Raw genomic sequence first — 17189 nt, 5'->3', positions numbered from 1 at the left:
ACTTAGATATATCTTTTCCTAACCATTAATTTAAAATCTGAGCATTATGAGGTTTATGGGGGGAGAAAAAGCCCAAACAATATAAGGCCAACCAGGACAGCATGTTTTGTAGACTTCCAGACAGGATCTTTTGCTATTTTTAAAGATTTTTCTGAAAAGTCAAGATCAGATGTGCTCTCTAGTGAATGTCTGAAGCCTGTGCTGACAGCTCCCACTGTGATATAAATAGATACATAGAAAGTTGTAGTTATGTTTTTATGAGTCTATTTGTTGCTTAATTTCAAAGGGTAAATTCCAAACTCCAATCTTTGAGATTAAATCTTTGTATTATGTTAATATTCAAATTAAAAAACCCTGGAGCGACTATACTCATGGACTCTCATATCTATCATTCAGTATTAGCATTATTGCCAATTCTGGTTCATCTCTTACCCTGTTCCCCTAACTCCTCACTGCCTCTGTTCTTTTAAAGGAAGTCCAAGGTCACATGTCTTTCTTCTGAAAACATTTCTGCTTGCCTTTTATGGACTTTTTTTTTTTTTTAAGCATAACCATAGTCTCTTCTGACCTCCTTTTACTGGATGCGAGGAGTAGGATCTGCTGTCATCTTCTCCCTTCCTCTCTTTGTGTCTGTGAACTTAATATGGAATTGTAAGCTTCTTCCCTCATTTGTTTCTCCTTTTTGTAATAGAACCAAACTTTTAAACAATAATCGCATTTTGCAGTCACTTTTTACATCTAATACCTCTCCCTGAGTGACTGTTTTCAATAATTACCATCAATCCTTCCCAGCCACGACTTCCTCATTCTTGAATTCTTATTTTGCAGTCATTTGTCATTGCTCTGAGCCATGTTTTCATGTGATTTATGCAGGAAGTGTGGCTGTGTCATAATCCATATACTTGCATATCTGAAAATGCTTCTCTTGAGTGAGGCCATGAATGACACTTGTTTATGAATAATTCTTGGGACATCAAGTTTTTTTCTTTGAAGCTCTCTTGCTATAAATCAATTTGTCTTCAGTTATTTAGTGCTTCAGAGATTTATAAGGTGAGAAGAGAAACACTGTGTGGGTTTTCTACTGAAGTGGTAACGTCCTGCCCTTGCATGGTTAGGACTCGGTGGCCATGCCACAGTACCTTGTAAGTTAGGAAGTTTTCTGCTACGTGAAGTAAGCGAGAGAAAAGAAGATACCGTATGATTTCACTCATATCTGGAATTTAAGAAAAAATAACAAGTAAGCAAAGAAGAGAGAGAGAGAGAGAGAGAGAGATCACATGAGCAGGGGAGGGTCAGAGAGAGAGAGAGAGAGAGGCAAAACAAGAAACAGACTCATAACTATAGAGAGTAAACGAGGGTTACCAGAGGGCAGGTGGGGGTGGGGATGGGTGAACTAGGTGATGGGGATTAAGGAGCACACTTGTCATGAGCACGGCGTGACATATGGAAGTGTTGAATCACTATACTGTGCACCTGACACTATTATTACACTGCATGTTAACTAACTGGAGTTCACATAAAAACTTAGAAAGGAAAGAAGTGTTTGAGAATTCTGGGACCCCTCCAAGGAATAGGGACTTATCACTGTGTGCCGAGCCTTACATGAATCATAACCCCCCAAAAAGCCACACAGACACCTCAGTTTTAGAATCACTGCCATTCATTTGTGTTTTTTTTTTAATTTTTTTAATGTTTTATTTATTTTTGATACAGAGAGAGATAGAGCATGAGAGGGGGAGGGGCAGAGAGAGAAGGACACAGAACCAGAAGCAGGCTCCAGGCTCTGAGCTAGGTATCAGCACAGAGCCTGACGCGGGGCTCGAACCCACGTACATGAGATCTGACCTGAGCCGAAGCTGGAGGCTCAACCGACTGAGCCACCCAGGCGCCCCTCATTTGTGTTTTCAGAAACTCTAAGTTTCCATTCTCAAGAACAAAAGCAAACTTGGGCTACGTTAGGAAACTACATGATGCCAGATCTCCTTGAACCCATTCTCATTCAGAAAAACTTCAGAGGAGCAAAGAAACACCTTAGAATACTATTTACCTTTGCTAAAACAAATCATCTTGTCACACCAGTGCAGACGTTGGTGTCTGAAAATATAACCCAATGGCAAAACCCTAATTTTTAATGTAAAACTCTCAAAGACAACTATTTAAATGTCTAAATAAATGGCAAACATGGCCAAACCTTGTATTGAAAAGTTTTAATCTGAAACTTTGAAGCATAGGACTCATGTGGATTTTCCTGGTACATTGTTATTTTCAGAATAGACAAATCTTTAGTTTCAGTGTGGAAAATGAAATGTTGGGTTTTAGTAAGCAAGCACTTGGTTTTTGTGTGATATTCCCACTGGAGGGAAGAGTTCCGTTTTCTCAGAAGCCTCCTTTATGATAATTCATGAAAAGTAATTAATGGCTGGTTTTTAACTTGAAGGTATTATGCTAAAGGAAATAAATCAGTCAGAGAAGGACAGATACCATGTTTTCACTCACATGTGGATCTTGAAAACTTAACAGAAGACCATGGGGGAGGAGAAGGGGAAAGTAATTACAAACAGAGAGGGAGGGAGGCAAGCCATAAGGGACTCAGAGAACAAACTGAGGGTGGACGGGGGTTGGGGGACAGGGGAAAGTGGGTGGTGGGTACTGAGAAGGGCACTTGTTGGGATGGGCACTGGGTGTCGTAGGTAAGCCAATTTGACCATAAATTATATTAAAAAATAAAGTCAATGGAAAAGCACAGATACATATATTCTTTCATGTATTATGCATATGTACATATTTTTAAAAATATACATTCTTTTCTGAAGTATAAAGAATGCTTCACTTCTTTTGGTAGCCATCTGAACATTCTATTAAAAGTAGAGCTGAGCGGGGGGTACTGTGGGGATGGTGAGACCTCTCAGGACCTGGGTCATCTCTCTGTTTCCCAGCCTCCTTTACGATCACATTGGCCATGTGCCCAGCTCTGACCGGGGTGAACGTAATGGAAGTAAGACATTGGCCTCCCCCACAGAGTGAAGCTTCCTTTCCCACTCTCCCTTTCCTAGATATGCCTGTAGAGTGACTTTGGATCTACTACGTGGCATAGCCTCCAAGATGGAACCAGTATTAGTCCTGGGGTCACTGGGTAGAGTCTGATCTGTCTCAAACGGTCATGACTGAAAAATAGGCTTTTGTTGTAAGTCACTGAGATTCGAGGGGTCTATTTGTTACTGCAGCGTGAGCTGGCCTCCCCGACTGATACAGAGAGTTGTCTGAGTCGGGCTGTTTGCAGTAAAGATCTAATATTTGGTGTCTGGTGTTTTTGTCAGCCAAGGGCAAACATTGTTATTCAAATATATAAACATTTCTTAAATTTTATGAAAATTTTGTGAGGGATTTTTGCAGTTACTTTTTGCCATTCACTTTGGAATTGATCACCGTTTCGTTTCTTACTTTGGAAGGCATGAGCTGGTCTCCTAGATCTTCATCAAAGTAAGAGAGGGTCCAAATGAGCTATGCAACCAAAACTCTGGGATGATAACCATACCCTTTATGATAAGCTGAAATATTATTTGACTTTATTTTTGTTTTGCTCTTAATGTGACACAATTGTCCTGGGTTCTGTGAGCTTCAGACAGAATAGTAGAGGAACTTTTTTTCACCTTTCCAGAGATTATACCCATGGGCTTCCTTATGGTCCTCATCAAAGGAAGGCAGTGTATAGATGGCTCCCTGAAAGCCCTGAATCTGGAGTCTGGTGAGTTGTCCTACCTCCTAGTTAAAGACAGCCATGTTCGTGGTGAACATAGCATTATGTGTACAATTGTTGAATCACTATGTGGTACACCAGAAACTACTATAACATTGTATGTCAACTATACCTCAATAGTAATAATGATAATAATAATAATAATAATAATAATACTATATTGCTATATTCATCTAGAAACCCTCTAGAATAGGTACTAGAGGATTGCCAATTAACATTTGCATGTGAACTATAGAAGATATAATCACAGCGTACTTCCAAATGAACCTTTTTCGCAAGAAGTTTGTGAACATCTTAAGTGTTAAACTAATTACTACAGAATTCTTTTCAAAGGGCCTTCAAAAAAAAAAAGAGAGAGAGAGAGAACCAGTTTTATCCTTACTGAACTTACTCTTTCTTAAATGGAAGCAGGACAAAACAATTTTGTCTTCTGAGTACATTAACATTAATGAATGTTAAGGTATTGGATACTCGAAGTATAATTCCTTTTTTACTAAGATTTTTTTTTTCTTCTCTGCTGTATCCTTTTCATCACACAAAGCACCATTGTCTTTGTAGTTCCCCTTTGGGCCTTGACATTTATTTTTGTCCTTTCAGTGTGTAACGTCTGGAAACTAGTGCTTTGATCAGCTGCTCAAGGGATCACACGTCTGGAACAAGAGGGCACTTAGAAGCCTGTGCTCTTAGAGGCGCATTGATGTTGGAATAATAGGAAAAATAATTTTGTGGAGGGGTGCCCGGCTGGCTCAGTCTGTAAAGCATGTGACTCTTGATCTCCAGGTTAAAAAAATAATTTTTGTGGAAGGGACTTTCTTGTCTAAGCTCTGACTGATTTTATTACTGAAGAGGGAGGCATGCACATATACACATACAGATCTATTTCGATAGCTGAATTTGACTTCTTGCCAGTGTGGCTTTATGCTTTCTCTCTTTCTCCTGTCTATCACTTAGGAAGTGATTAGCCCAGGGGACACTTTGCCTTCCACTTGCACTCCTTGTCCTGAATGAAAGAAAGGCAGCAAAAATCCTGATGGAGAAAAATATTCTGAGGAAGACAGGTGCGTGAGAATATGTGTGGGGGTATGAATTTATTTTGGAGCAAATTAGTGGCCCAGGCTGGAGTCCTTTGGGCTGAATGCACAAAGAAAACTCTATGAAGAAATCTGGCTTCAGGCCCATGAAATTATAGTTTACTCTGTAAAACACAGTCAGAAGCCATTGAATTAGTAATGAAATCAGCACCAAAAAAAAAAAAAAAAACCAAAAGCAAAAAAACAACTGGGTTCAAATCACCACTCAACTCACTTCACACAATGTAACCAACCAGTATTTCTTTCTTTCTTTTTATTTTTTTGTGTTTATTTATTAATGATACAGAGAGAAACAGAGCGTGAGTGAGCGAGGGGCAGAGAGAGAGGGAGACACAGAATCTCATGCAGGCTCCAGGCTCTGAGCTAGCTGTCAGCACAGAGCCCTACGCGGGGCTCAAACTCACAAACAGCGAGATCATGACCTGAGCTGAAGTTGGACGCTTAACTGACTGAGCCACCCAGGTGCCCTACAAACCAGTATTTCTAAACTTGCATTCTCTTCTCTAAAACAGGTCTAATGACGTCAGTGCTACCGACCCATTGAAGTTGGTTCAGAAGAGCGACCACGATACATGTAGGCAGTACTGTGTTGGTATCGTCAGTCCACCTGCCTTTGGAGGTTTGTTTTCCTTTAACTTTTTATTTTGAAATACTGATAGCCTCATAGAAGTTCCAAGCGAGAATGTGCAGTGGTCCCAGCACCTGTCACTCAGCTTCCCTGAAAGAAATGCATGACTGTTGTGTGATATCAAAGCCAGGAAACTGACTTTGTACCATTCATAGAGCTTTTTCAGATTTCGCCAGTCTTACCAAGCACTCGTGTGTGTGTGTGTGTGTGTGTGTGTACTTTAAAGAAGAGTCTTATCACATCTGTAGGTTTGTGTCACCACCACTGAAATCAAGATAAAGAACTATCCCACCGCCCGAAAGTTCCCCCAGTCTTTGGCAACCACGAATTTGTTCTTGAACTCTCTAATTTTATTTCGAGAATGTTATAGAAATGGAATCATATGGTACTTGGCTTTCCGGGATCATTATTTTTTCACTCTGCATCATTCCTTTGAGATTTATCTAAGGGGTGTGTATCAATAGTTCGTTCCTTTTGTGTATCAACATTGACTCTTTTTGTTGCTTCATTAGTATTCCATACCATGGACGTACCACAGTCCTTCATTCGACTTTTGAAGGACTTTTGGGATGTTTCTAGTTTTTGGCTGTTCTCCGTGCAGCTGCTGTGAGTGTTAGCATACAGATCTCGTGTAAATAAGTGTTTTCGTTTCTCTGGGATAAATGGCCAATAGTGAAAATAGGTGGGCCGTGTGATTGTTGCATGTTTGGTTCAGAAAGAAACTACCAGGTTGTTTTCTAGTTTCACTGGACCGCTGTGCATTCCTACCAGGAACGCACGGGTGATCTAGTTTCTCTGCATCCTTGCCAGTATTTGGTTTTACCACTGTTTCTCATTTTAGCCATTCTGATAGGTATGTAGTAATATTTTATTCTATTTTTAGTTTGCATTTTCCTTGTGGCTATGATGTTAACTGTCTTTTCATGTGTTTATTTGCCATCTGTATATGCTCTTTGATAAAAGGCTGCTATTCTAGTTGGATTGCTTGTTATTTTATTCTGGAGTTTTGAGAGTTCTTTAAATAGTCTAAATACAAGGCCTTTGTCAGATACAGGGTGTGCAAATATTTTCTCAAAGCCTGTAGCTTGTCTTTTTATCCTCTTGACAGGGGTTTTGGCAGAGCAAATGCTTATTTTTGATATTTTGAGGTTCAACTTATTAATTTTTTAGGGCTATATTCTGATGTCTAAGAACTCTGCTTAGCCTCAGGTCAGTCACAAAAGTTTACAAAAACTTTTTTCCATGAAGTTTTATAGTTTTACTTATGGTTTTACTTTTAAAAGCCGGTGATGCATTTTGAGTTAATTTCTGTATAAAGTTTGAGGCTTAGGTTTCAGATTTCTAAATGTTTTTATTACTGGCCTCTAGACATCTAGGCACATTCTGGCCCACGTCTCCCTGTCTACTTTTCTATATGTCTAGACCTTATTTCACATTCATACCTCACATGTCATCTCTCTCACTCTTTCATTAGGCCATTTCCAGTTGTTTCACTCCATATTTCTCATATTCCATCCTAACTTCTTATTTCCTTAGTGATTAAAAGATTGTAATTACACACTGTCCTCTACCATTGATATAAGTCATGGCGATAATATGTCATATGTTGATACGTTTGTCTTTCCCAATATATTGTAAGTCTGCCGAGAGGAAGGAGCACATCCTTCTCAAAGCCTGGCCCAGGTTTTGCAGATAACATGGATACGGTCATATTGGTAGAATTAAAACGAATCGAGTTCTACCGTCCTTATATATGCTAGAAGAGGGCATGTTCGTCTATGTATCTATATTCAGATACAACAAAGAAGAGTGTTTTGAAGAGGCAGAACTGATGGGAGAGGCCAGCAGCATCCCAGCTGGCTCCCTTCCGACTGCTCGTACCTGGTGGGAAGGTACGATGCTGAGGAAAGATGTACTGCTGATTCATAAATACTTTCCCAATTCGTTTGTCTATGAGTCTGCTTTTAAAGCATACCCCTTAATACAATTAGTACTTTGAAATGATATGTGTGTGCACATACATATATATTATACACATAAAAATACATATGTGCACATACACAAAACATACGTATGTTGTTGCTGTTTCTTTAGAGTAGCCTCAAAATGCTACCTTTCAGAAATCTATTTTGCTTTCAGGCTTAGATGCCCACTAATGAAGGACTGCTGGCCAGTATACCCATTTCATTTTAGTCTCCTAAAGACCTAGTGCGCAGGTGGTAAGAGGGGCTGTGGAGTTTCATATATTATTTGTTCACATCTGTCTGAATGCTCAAAAGTGAAGGTCGTACATATCTACAGAAAAATCTTTTTATGACTTAGTAAAACACACAACACTTGGGGCACCTGGATGGCTCAGTTGGTTAAGTGACTTCATCTCAGGACACGATTTCATGGTTCGTGAGTTCAAGCCCCACATCGGGCTCTGCGCTGACACCTTAGAGCCTGGACCCTGCTTCAGATTCTGTGTCTCCATCTCTCTCTCTCTGCCCTTCCCCCCTTGTGTGTGTGTTTTCTCTCTCTCTCTCTCTCTCTCTCTCAAAAATAAATAAACATTTATAAAAACAAACAAGCAAAAACAGAACAATTTTCTTCTTGTGCCAATTGGTTAAAATAAAATGGCTGACAAAAAAGCATGATTATTATCAGGGTATGAACCATCACACAAGGGTAGATACATTTTTTTGGTGTTAAGGTGTTGGGGTAGGTTTGCTGAGGTATGATTGCAGCATTCGGTTCTGAGCTCTGATTACTGGAAGGCAATCACACATGCTCATCCCCTCCACTCCGGATAACTTTTTAAGATATGATTCTATTAATAGTTAAGAGGATTTACAGACTTAAACTGCAAAGATACACCCAACAATGAGCAGGGGAATTGTCACTCTTTGGGGAAATATTGTTACCTATTGATAGCAATCCATGCTTAGAAAATTCACCTTAGGAAACTATGAATTTAGGAAAAACGCCCCTTAGCTTCTTAATGTTCCTATGTTCCTGTATTGTTTGATCAGTTTTTTTCTCAAGAAATTCTGTAGAAAGTGGTCTAACAGTTTTCTTTCATTACTACACTGGATATAATTTTTATTTTGGAGAAAAACATCTAAGCCACAGTAGCCACAAAGCATCAATAATCATAAAAATCTATGGCTAACTTTCCTGCTTTTAAAAACATTACCTCCTGAAACAAGCAAATAAACAGTAAATAAGTAAGCATTTGTCTTAGTAAAGGGAAGATGTTCAGGTCGGAGGAACCTGGACAGCGCAGGTACTTATTATCAAGGTTCATGTTTTTCTCTTGGGGTTGGCTTGAAAACATTTTGATAAATTGTCAATAAGCTGGGTGAGCAAAACTCACTGAGCCAAAGCTTGCTTATGATTTTATTTTCTTTCCAGATAAACCTTTCCCTTGTCAAGAAAGGATCATGGATGGTGGAGATCATCTTACCTTGATGTCACACGCAGTCTTGGGGCTTCCTTCATTTTCCATGGCTTGTGAGTATTGGCATTGTATCCCTCGGCCCTAGGCAGGGGCAGAAATCGCTTCTGCAGAGATGGCCTGGAGAAATGTTTCTGAAAACGTTCTGGCTTGTCTGGGGAAGGAGTGGGCATGTTTTTACAGTTTTTACAGTGCTCCAAATGAGTCCTGCAGTCTGATTTTAAAACCCTAGCCCAGGGTCCACTCTATTTCTCTTCGATTGGCCGATGCTGGGCCATCTGTCAGTCAGCTAGGGACCTCTCTGGAAAGTTAGGTTATTGGAAGCAAAAGGATTATCTGGTGGATCAGTAGCTTATCCAGGATTCTTTAGTGTTCTATTCCAAGCAGAGCCTTCGATTTTGAATGTCTAGGTATATTATGACTGCCCCCTACTGGCAGAAATGTACTGCTACTTCAAATTTAAATAGGAAGAAATGGCTTAAGTATTGCTTAGGATGGAATGCTATAAAATAGATTGCTTCTCAAAGTTCTCCATTAGTGGTGTGAGGCAGGGACCAGGGCCTGATCGTCTTGGGCGATGCGGTTGAGAGGCGGGCTGTCCGGCTGTCAAGACATAGGCCTCCTCAAAGGTCATGTGAGCAGTAGTCTGCTCTGTGGCTAGAAAAGGAGGCTCAACTCATACCCAGACTGAAGCTCAAGGAGTATTACACTTCTTGACTGATGTCATGTAGGATGAAAGGGATTTTTCTTATGAGGTAACGAGTCATCTAATGTTTAAGCCAAGAGTTGACTTCAAACATCATACTTCACCTCTGTAAAGTGCCTTACAAATAAAGATGATTAAATAGGGTGCAGAAAGGTAAGACATAAGATTTTTTCTCTCAAGAGGTGTCTCATGCCCAAGGAGCCCCTGCTAGGTCTAGGGGTGCACAGAGGCAAAGGCCCAGGTGTGTATCCTGGAGATTATGAACTGAAGAAGTTTCCTTTTGTGAAATGACCCCGAGCCCCAGAACGGGTGTACAAAACAAACACAATCCCTATCAACATATCGGCTTCTTTTTTTTTTTTTGTAGAAATTAATGAATTGATTCTAAAATTCGCATGTGGTTGTAAGGGACCTAGAATATCCAAAACAATCTCATAAAAAGAAGAACAGGGTTGGAGGATTCACATTTCTCAATTTTAAAACTTACTATAAAGCCACAAAGATCAATAGAATAGAATTGAGAGTCTATAGATAAATCTGTACGTGTATGGTCAGTTGGTTTTTGACAAGGTATTTGCCAAAATAATTCAATGGACGAAAGAGCTGTCTTTTCAACAAATGGTGTGGAACAACTGGACAGCTCCAGGCAGAAAAATTAAGTCGAACTTCAACCTCACACCACGTAAAACATTAACTCAAAACGAATCCTAGACCTACATGAAAGAGCTGAAGCTATAAAACTCTTAGAAGAAAATGTAGGAGTAAATCTCTGTGGCCTTGGATTAGGCAAAGTTTTCGTAAATACAGTATCAATACACAGGTTACAAGAGAAAGAACAGGTACACTGGACTTCATCAAAATGGAAAACTTTGATTTTGTTTTTTAAAAAATTTTTAATGTTTATTTATTTTTGAGAGAGAGAGAGAGATTGCAAGTGGGAGAGGGGCAGAGAGAGAGAGAGGGAGACATAGAATCCAAAGCAGGTTTCGGGCTCCGAGCTGTCAGCACAGAACCTGATGCAGGGCTTGAACTCACAAACCGTGAGATCATGACCTGAGCTGAAGTTGGACGCTTAGGTGACTGAGCCACCCAGGTGCCCCAGAAAACTTTGATTTTTCTAAGAACATCATCAAGAAAGTAAAAAGATAACCCACTAGGAGAAAATATAGAAAATCACATACACATAATAAAATAATTTTATCCAGAATATGTAAAGATTTCTTACAACTGAAAATCAAAGGGGTGCCTGGGTGTCCAAATTTGGCTCCGGCTGTGACCTGTGGCTTGTGAGTTTGTGCCCAGCCTAAGACTCGCTGCTGTCGTGCAGAGTCTGCTTTGGATTCTCTGTCTTCCTCTCTCTCAGGCCCTCTCTTGCTCACTCTCCCTCTCTCTCCAAAATAAATATTCAAAAAATGAAAAAATAAAACAAAAGTTAACTAAAAATGGGTAATGTGTCCAAATAAAAATTTCTCAAAAGAAGACATACAAATTGCCAATAAGCCCATGAAAAGATGCTCAATATCATTAGCCATTAGGGAAAAGCAAGTCAAAATCACAATGATTTTACACATAAGAGGCTGGCTTTAATCAAAAAGACGATGACAAATGTGAGCATGTGGAGAAAATGGCTCTCTCATGCATTGCCCGTGGAAACATAAAGTGTCATAACCACTTTGGAAAACAGCTTGACAGTTCCTCAAAGTGTTCAGCAGAGTTACCATAAGACACAGCGATTTCCTCCTCCATGTCTCCTGAAGCCGGAGAAGTGAGACCTGTGTTCGTATAAAGGCTTGCACGCAAATGCCCGGTAACGAGAACCAACCCACTTGCTGGCCAGCTGATAAACAAAGTAAGGTATATGTGTACAATGGAATATGACTCAGCAGTAGAAAGAGGTGAAGTCCCGACACATGCTGTAACATGGATAAGCCTTAAAAACATGCTGAGAGAAGCCAGTCACGAAAGACCACATAGTGTGCGATCCCATTTATAAGAAATGTCTGGAGTAGGCAAATCTAGATGGTAGATTAGTGGTTGGCTGGGGCAGGGGGTTTGGGGAGAGATGGGCAGTGAGTACCAATGAATAAGAGGTTTCTTTTGGGGGCGAAAAAACATCATAAAACTGATTTCCGTGATGGGTTTGGAACCCAGTGAATAATACTAAAAACCATTAAGTTGTATATGTTAAATGGGTGAGTGATATGGTATATGAATTTGATCTCAATAATGCTGTTATTTAAAAAAATTTTTTTCTTAACATTCATTTATTTTTTGAGAGATAAATAGAGCATGAGCAGGGGAGGACAGAGAGAGAGGGTGACACAAAATCCAGAATCTGAGCTGTCAGCCCAGAGCCTGACGCGGGGCTTGAACTCATGAACTGTGAGATCATGACCTGAGCCGAAGTCAGCTGCTTAACCAACTGAGCCACCCAGGCGCCCCTCAATAATGCTGTTAAACGTTTTATAAAAAGAGAGGCCACTTCAAGTGACTAAGTGTTCCGGCGCGGTGCAGTGGGTACCTACCTTGACAGTTCTGTTCCCCGGGACCAGTTGAGTGAAGATATGGTTGAACTCTATCACTGGTCTGAGGGTTCCAGGACCTGGTTCTGGACTCAGAATGAAAATGATATATGTGGTATTAGTAATCTCAAAATGATATGTGCGATTTTTGGAGCTGGGAGATGATTTTGTCCTCCTGTCCATTTTAGTCTTGGAGCATTTTGTGCCTGGGGAAACCCACGTGGGGCAGAAGGTGGTATGTCCAAGGGCTCCATGTAATATGACCGTTGGGACCAGCCTCCGTGTCTCCACCTCCTGGGGCCAGAGCACATCATCCCGAGCCACTCTGCAAACCAAATCCTTCATGTTTCTCTTTTTCTTTAATGATGTCATTTTGGTCCACCAGTGTTTTTCTCTTGCTCTGACTTTCTATTTCTGGTGTCAAGCCTTGGAAGAAACATTTCTTTCAAACATTTGTTAAGATCTCCTTAGGATTTTCGCCATACTTGTAAAAATTCTCATTTTGGGGAACTTCTTTCTAGTGAACGGCTATTTCTATGAAAATTATTTTATCTGAAATTGGATTTTTAATAATTTTATCTAGGTCTGCTAATAAAACGTTGCACGCTCAGATCACAAGAGATCCTAGTAAATATTATTATTTCGTATTTAGCGGGTATATGCGTCTTGGAGCACAGCAGCACCGGTGGGCCTTCCCTGGCATTCCGTGTAAACCGAGTTTGCCGGAGATGGCAGTAAGAGGAATTTGCATGAAGAACGAATTTTACAATCTGCCAAAGTTGAGTAAAGTACTTATTGGCAAATATATATATATTTTTGACTAAAGGGTCAGTGTAACTGACAGACCCATGCTAGGAATCATGAATAGCTGAGACAGTGGTGTAGAGATGGAGGTCAGTGGACTCTGGCTGGTTGTTAGCTCCTGAGAGAGGCAGGAAGCTGGTGGATTGATAGCCGACTGAGTAAATGTTAATGGAGTGAACAGACAAACCCTAAGCCTGGAGGAGGCCCGCCAACACTATTCCCTCAGGCAGATGAGACTGGCTATATGCAGACCCAGGCGGGGAAAGCCTTACAGGGGTCCATCTCCAATTTCAGACAGTCCTGGAAGACCAAGACTAGGGAACTTTCCAAGACTGCCCAGTTGGTCATCGCTCAGGTCGTGGATCCTGGCATTTGCTCTACTGGTAGGATAGGCAGTCTTTGTGTCATGGGTCCAAATGGTCACCTTGCTTTTCCTCCATTACAGTGTGTTGAAAGTAGTAGAAGAGTGGTAGAAAGGTCATTTAACCATGGGTTGATAGCCTTAGAGACCCACACATGGACCAGATGGAAAGGTATGCAAATTCCTAAATGACCCTTGACTTTCAGCTGGATTCAATAACTGGAAAAGATTCTGGGGTGTTCCTTTAGGATGAGTGAGTACATTTTATTTCTCCTCTTTCTATCATCTATCTATCTCTATTAGAGAGAGAGAGAGAGAGAGAGAAGCACAGGCACACATGAGCAGGAGAGGGGCAAAAGAGAGGGAGAAAGAGAGAGAATCTCAACCCTGAGATCAAGAGTGGAGATCTGCTCCACCAGATTGAGCCAGCCAGGCATCCCTCATTGTACTTGCTCTTAACAATTATGTTTAGATTATTCCTGAAAATTTCACAAGATATTAAACAGCTATCCACAATCTCAAGTTATTTCTCTTGTTGAAATATTTTGTAACAGCCATAATATGAACTTATTTGACTAGTAAACTTAAGTAGAACTAAAGCTCTATGTCTGCATTATATTTAATGTTGATAATTCTGAAGACATGAATATTTTCATTAAGCCAACCAAACTCGGACTAGCTTTTGTATACCAAAGATGATCCCAGATCATGTGAACTTGAAAAACACTTGGGTTAAGGTTCTATATTTCTGAGAGAATACTTAATTTATGTAAATACTTAATTTGTTTTTAAGTCAATTAAATAGAGTGTCTTTACAAATTAATTTTGCCAGTACCATCTGGAGATAGAAAAATCACACAACTATAACACACACAATCTATAACACACACACACACAGCAGACACTTTTTAAATTTTAGCCATGAGACAAATCTAATAATCTAATAATACAAACTTGCTAGTTTCCAAAAGAGCTGTTGAATCCAAATTGTTTCTGGCAGTTGGAGAAATCAAGATTCCTTGCTCTGATGACTAAAGCTTCTTACTAGTATTTGCGGAGATTGATGATATTTCCATTTGTGTTTTGTAAAGAAATTTTTGAAGAGGCCATTTTTAATTCATTTAGTCTCTTAGAAGCTTCTGCATACCAATCAAAACATGTATCCCATTATTGGGGGGAAGTGTCCTTTTTCTCTAGGGCACCTTATAAAGGGATAACGTTATCTAGGTTAAAAGTTCCCCACTGTGGCCACTGTAATTCAAGATTATCTGTAGTAAGGTTCACCCGCTTGTTCAGACTCACCAAGGTTCTGGGTTTTTAATTTTTCTATATAGTCTCAGCCAGAGTCCTAGATGGAGGAGTCCCAGACTTTTTGGGCTTGGAGGAACCTGTTTTGTTTTGCTCTCTCTCTTTTTCAGTAAAACAGAATTTTACCTGTGGGATGCCTCACGACAGAGGCACCTCTGTACTGAATCTGGAAAAAGAAATGCTCAAAGAAAGCTGGATGGTTCACCATGCAAAAGCGGCAGGGCTCAGATCTGAGAGGAACTTTCTGCGCCCTCAAAGAAAGATGTGGTCACAGTGGACTCAGCAGGGACCTGTGCCTGAGTGCTCCCGGCCATCAAGGTCTCCTTTGTTTTTTTTTTTTTTCTTTTATAATAACACCCAGTGCTCATCCCAACAAGGGCCCTCCTTAATGCCCAGTTCCCATTCCCCTCTCCCCCACCCCCATCAGTCCTCAGTTTGTTCTCAGTACTCAAGAGTCTCTCATGGTTTGCCTCCCTCCCTCTCCCTAACTATCCCCCCCCGCCCCCCCCCTCCCGTGGTCCTCTGTTAAGTTTGTAGCAATGTGGATAGAACTCAAGGGTGTTATGCTAAGTGAAATAAGTCAGGCAGAGAAGGACAGATACCTTATGTGTTCACTTATAAGTGGAACAGGAGAAACTTAATCAAGGTCTCCTTTGGATCCTGTTTCTGACACCAGAACTTTTCAAAGACAAACTGAGGCATATTAACATTTTGAAGAGTTTATCCTAGTAGACCTAGATTCGAATCAGGCGGTGCCAAACTGAGGTTTGGAGCACCGTGTGAACAGGAGTTGGGGAAAGGCTTTTACAGGGCAGAAGCAGAGACGACGCAAGGGGACAATTTGGCCACTGTTTAAGCAGTGGCCTCATTTGAGAAAACCTAGTTGGCTGTTTTGATTCGTTGCTCCTAAATTTTGCCTTCTGGAAGGATACAAGTGCCTTTATGGGAATTGACTCTGGCTTAGGTTTTGGTTTGCTTATGTAGGCTACTGACGGCGCATTATAGCCATCTGGGTCTAAGGGCTCCTTCAACAATAGCGTATTACATTACAAACTGTTGGGGACCAACAGGCAGGCGCTCAGAACAAATAAGGGGGTCAGGCAGCAATCCAGGCAACGCTTGGCCACGCTCTGTTTCCTGCCCTTTTCCTCCTTCTAATTATGATCTGTGTTTCTAAGGGTAGCGACTCAATGGTGGTTCCTAAAAGATATGTCCATACCAGATCCTGGAATCCGTGAATGTTTCCTTATTCAGAAAAGGGTCTTTGCGGATGTTGTGAAGGATCTGGAGACGAAGAGGTCATCTTTGCTTATCCAGGTGGGCCCTAAATCCAGTGATGGGGTGCTCGCAAGGCACGGAGGTGGGAAGGGGTTTGTGACGGAGGTGGAGGTTGGAACACTGCAGCCACCAGAGGCTGGGAGAGGCAGGGACTGACTGCACTGGACCCCAGAGCCCAGGGTGGGAGCCTAGTCTGCTGACACCTCGGATTTTAGACTTCTGACCTCCAGAACAGGGAAAGAATACATTTCTGGGACTTCTAGGGTTTTTTTGGCCTCCAAATTTGTGACAATTTGGTACAGTGGTCCTAAGAAACTAATACAGTCAGAAGTCCTTTTCCTAGTCTGAAGCAGTGTTTTTCAACTTTTTTTCTCATTTTTGCCCAGTCCAAGAGAGAAGAAAAATTGAGCTAAAATTTAAAGTGAATTTAGTTTCTCCCTAACGAAAGAAGCTAAATACTAAGAAAATGTTGGCTGACAGGGTTCAGTCATTATGGGTACAGATCACTGTAACGTCTATGGCTTTCTCAACCTCAAGGACCATTTTGTCACCTTGAAGACAATATTATCTCCCCAGTTTCCACTGAAAGTACCAGCTCTAAAAATATAGGAAGTGAGTAAAACGGAGAAAATTACTATAGAAGGAAGCATTGACGATGTAGACAGAAATCAGTGGAAATTTAGGTTGACTAATCTTTTATTTTAAAAAAGATCTGTTTGGAGAAAAAGCTATTCAAAGTCAGTTGGCAACCTCTTGATCAACTTACAAAAGTTTCCTGAGAATATAAGTTCTTAAAAAGAACATTACATTGCAAGTGAACTTTGATAGCCATATCATATAAGAATATAAAAAATTGTTTACATTTAGATTAAGCAGCAACTGAATGACATACAGATAGTAAATGCTGCAGGTAGGTTCTGGGTCAGAGCTTGGTTGATGGCTGGGGGTGACTAGCAGAGAGAGCCACGAGGGCATTCCTGGTAAGGAGAGAGGTGGAATGAAGGAGAGGACACAGAACCCATCAGGGTCTTCAGCTTGTAATAACAATTGGACCAGAGCCCACGGGGAGTAATGGCCTTGGGTCCACACTGCAGGGTGAGTCGGCCCGCGACCCACAACGAACGGTTCCTGTGGGGGAGGGGTGAGTGGAACAAGGAGAGACAAGGGGACAAGTCTGCAGTTGCTGATCAAGTCCGTTTATTGAGTGTTTTACAGGGGTATATATAGTATGTAGAAAGAGGAGTGGCTTGAAAGCATACAACTGATTATGATTGGCTAGAGCAATAATGAGGAGG

Source organism: Suricata suricatta, chromosome 15, assembly GCF_006229205.1.
Source record: "Suricata suricatta isolate VVHF042 chromosome 15, meerkat_22Aug2017_6uvM2_HiC, whole genome shotgun sequence".
NCBI lineage: Eukaryota > Metazoa > Chordata > Mammalia > Carnivora > Herpestidae > Suricata > Suricata suricatta.
This window is presented reverse-complemented; position numbering follows the sequence as displayed.